The sequence below is a fragment of the Pantherophis guttatus genome, chromosome 2 (assembly GCF_059756535.1).
Source record: "Pantherophis guttatus breed Tessera chromosome 2, ASM5975653v1, whole genome shotgun sequence".
Lineage (NCBI taxonomy): Eukaryota > Metazoa > Chordata > Lepidosauria > Squamata > Colubridae > Pantherophis > Pantherophis guttatus.
The window spans coordinates 3,138,988-3,143,333 of record NC_142064.1 but is presented as its reverse complement, the minus strand read 5'-3'; positions in this window follow the sequence as shown (position 1 = coordinate 3,143,333).

Here is a 4,346-nt window from a genome sequence, read left to right as displayed (position 1 = left end):
TTTTTTTTTTAAATGTACAATTAAATTATATATTTTCTTACAAACATTTTAACACGTATTAAAATAATCACTTCAAAACTTTACTTAAAATTCAAAACATCAAATATATTATAATATGCAAAATATTAAATTACATTTTACTTTGCTGTCGTGTGTATTTTTTATTTGATTGCGCAGCTTTGATCAATTCTTTGTGTTTAAGGAATAATTCTTTAATTTCAGTACAACGTTGAGAAATATTAAAAAATATACAAAGTTCACTTCGAACTGATGGTACAAGCAGTCGGTTACGTTCGTCAGTCCACAAATTTCCCATGACGCTGAAAATTCATTCAACGTTTGCATTTGATACCGGAATTGATGCACAATACTGGAACAGTTTCAGTAAACTCGGAGCTGGCTCTTTCTTGAAAAAGTACATCCACTTATCAAGGGATGAATCGCCCTGCAGATGAATATAAACTTCTTCTAAGGCAGAAATTTCATTGAAGAGAGTGTTGGGTGGAAGTTCTTCTCGCCATGGTGATAATAACCAGATGTTCATCCATTTCTTCTAAAGTTGGAGGATTATTGTGATCAATTAGATTGAAACAACTTAACGTCTCATATACTGAATCGGTGAAATTATACCACTTTTCTAGGTACGCAATGGCTCTTTGATACACGTTGATGGCTTCTTTCTTGAACTTTTGCACAGCATTCTCAGGCAAATGTTTTTTATGTAAGGCAAATAAAACTTTCATTCCAAAAAACTGCTCATCGTATTTTTGCAAAGAATCACGCAGCTTACACATGATAATGTGAAGATCACATGCAAGAATTTTCTTGCTTTCCAGCTTCAGTAGGGTGTCTTGCATTATTGACATGAAGAAGTGCGTGAAATATAAATACAATTCTGAAATTGTTGGTTCATCGTCCTTTGCGAGTTCATTTTCCTGATCCGAAATAAGGTCCCAGATAACCTTATGGCACTCATCAGATCCAAGAGAAATAAAATACGATTTTAGAGGTATCCAGTTTAAAAAGTCTTTCGACCGCTTTAAACAAACTTAACCAACGTGTTGGAACATGGCGCAAAACTTCATGGAATTCTGACTCGCAAAACTTACGTACCATTTCATCATAAAGCTTTTGAATAAAAAAAAATGTCCACTATTTTGTGAAAAAAAATAGCGAACATAATGTGAAAAAAGTGGACTCTCCACTCAAATAGTGGACACCTGGCAACCCTAAATGTTGGTCCTTTGTGAGATGTGTATGAATGTGCCCTTTGTCATGCTTAATTTGGTGGACATGCAGCTCCAATAGGGATGCCCTTATCTTAGTTTGCAAATATCTTTTCTTTGGTGTCTAATTGCTGATTCTGGAAAGCCACATTTGTATGCTCAGGGCAATTTGTATTATAAGGGATTTTCCCTGTTTGCTATTATTTGCATGATTTAATCAATCCCAGCCTGGCTGTCAATTATCGACTAAAAGTAGTTAAAAGCGTATTTGCAACCTTATATTGCCTTTGCAATATAGTTCCTGAAGAGTTGTTGGGTCATCTCCAAAGACCGTCCCATGAGCCACGGTGGCGCAGTGGTTAGAGCGCAGTACTGCAGGCTACTTCTGCAGACTGCCGGCTGCCTGCAATTTGGCAGTTCAAATCTGACCAGGCTCAAAGTTCTTCCATCCTTCCGAGGTCGGTAAAATGAGGACCCAGATTGTTGGGAGCAAGAGGCTGACTCTGTAAACCGCTTAGAGAGGGCTGGAAAGGACTGTGAAGCGGTATATAAGTCTAACTGCTATTGCTATGTAGAATACATTGCAGTAGTCCAGCTTGGGACTGCTCAAACCATTAGTTACTCTTGCCAAGGTTTTGGGGACCAATAGGGATGAATCTGTTGCGCTAGCCAAAATTATGAAGAGCCATCTCACCTCAACAGCATCGGCCTGCCCCATTCTTTCCAGCAGAAGAGGCCTGGCATGGATTCCATCGGTCAAGCAATTCCGTCTGGCTGGTCTGCAAACACCTCCGTTATTACCTGAATCAATGTTTCTTAAACTGATGAACTTTAAAATGCTTGCTGGCTGGGGAATTCTGGGAGTTCCCCACATCTTAAAAGTTAGAATAGAATTCTTTATTGGCCAAGTGTGATTGGTCACACAAGGAATTTGTCTCCGGTGCATAGGCTCTCAGTGTGCATACAAGCAACAAGTCACAATCGTAGTCATCGTAAAAATACATCCATCATAAATCATAAGATGCAACACTTAGTGATGGTCATAGAATTGTTGAGGCAGAGAATAACTTCACTGTGTCAAGTTTCCGAAAGATGCCCTAATTAATTCATGAGCCATGATCCAAACTTCAAAGGAAATATATTCATTTATTAGGAGCATCATTCCGGCAATACTGGGATGAAGTTAGGACTGATCCTCCGTAGATTTACGTTCCCCTATGACCCTGTCTCTCCCCTCCCCACTGGCCATGTCATAAATCACATTCTCCAATTAACCACTTTGGCTGGCTGTGAAACCTAACACCCTCCTTCTGATTGCCGTCAGAAAGAATGTCTGGAATTCACTTCAGTTCTCCCTCCCTCCTGCTCATGGCAACTTGAAAGCTTTGCAAGTTGACACACTGGAGTATAAAGAGGAAAATATCCAGCACAGACAGACTTTGCAAGATGATGTTGTTATAGCCAGGGGCAATTTTGGGGGGGTGGGGGTGGGGAAATCCTTTTATTTGCATGGCCAAGAGTTGGTTCTTTCCAATGAGAGTCTCATTTTCTGCCTACCCCAGATTTTCCTTTTGACAGAAGTTGTTGCTTGGATGAGTAACGAAACGTCTTCAGTTTTAATAAACTTTGGTCCAGTGGCCATGATGTAACCATTTGAGATATTCTCCATAAAGATGTTTCTGGATCTCCTGCAGTTGATGGTCTGTTTTGGTATGATCTATCTAGTGCAGGGGTGTGTCAAACTCGATTTCATTGAGGGCCACGTCAGGGTTGGGTTTGACCTGGGTGTGTGTGTGTGTGTGTGTGTGTGTGTGTGTGTGTGTGTGTGTGGTCAGGATGGGCATGGCCAGCTCGACATCACTCGTCGGGGGGGGGGCACCTGTGGTGGTGACCAAGTGCTAAGGCAGGACTTCCCTCAGACCCTCCCTCACTCTCATTATAATCTTCCTTCCCTCTTCCCTCTCTTTTCTTCTTCCTTCCCCTCATTCCTTCTTTTTCCTTCCTTGCTCTCTTCCCATCTTCCCTTCTTTTCCTTTGTCTTTCCTCTTTCCCTTTCTCCTTTCCTGTCCCTTCTTGCATGCTCAAAGGCAAAAGGAAAAACATTTCTCCTTTTCTTTTTGTTTTGTTTTTAGCCCTCTGCCAGCAAAAATGGAGGTGGGGGGGGCACACACGGCTCTCTGGGTCCGGTTTTCAGCCGCGATGGCCTCCTGCAGCCCTCCGCCAGCAAAAACTGAGCTCGGGGTGTGTGTGCACGTGGCCCTCCCGAGCTCCATTGTTGCTGCCAGAGGCACAGTGGGCCGGTCCTTTGCTGTTTACAGGGTGCCTCGTGGTCAGCGCCAAGCACCTAGCCACTGCGGGCCTTGAGTTTGACACCCTGATCCAGGGGTGAAATCCAACAGGTTCTGGAGAACTGGTAGCTGAAATTTTGAGCAGTTAGGACAACCGGCAAATACCTCTGGCTGGCCCCAGAGTGGGGTGGGAATGGAGATTTTGCAAATATCCTCCCCCCTGGAGTGGGGAGCGAATGGGGATTTTGCAATATCCTTCCCCTGCCACGCCTACCAAGCCACGCCCACAGAACCGGTAGTAAAAAAAATGGATTTCGCCACTGCCCTGATCTACTGGGATTGACGTCAGCCTTACAAATCTGCCACGCTCTTTCAAGACGGACTGAAAATCTCGCCTTTATTCGTGGGGATAGCTCTGATCTGGGTGAAGAGGCTGCGTCAGGGCTGCCTCCGATCAGTTCCTAGGAAAGAAAACCCTTGACTCCATAAACTCAAGAGAAAAGATACTTTTACTAAAGAAAGAACTGAATGCAGCAAAAGCCTGGGAAGGTCTGGAGCAAATGCGCGGGGAAAAAGACAAATTGAAAATAGCCCCCCGAGTCTACACCCCAGTAGTCAGGCTAATATAGTCCAATCATCAGCCAGGAAGATGTTTTGAGAAAGTCTCTGGTCCAGGTGCTCCGCGCCGCCCTCGTGCACGCCGTTCCCAGGACGGTTGGCCTTGAAGCTGTTAAAACAACCGAAGCTGGCCTCTCCGAGTCCATGCCTCCCCATCAGTTGTCAGCAATTCCACTCTCACATCACCTGCACTCTTCCCCTCCCAAATGCCCTG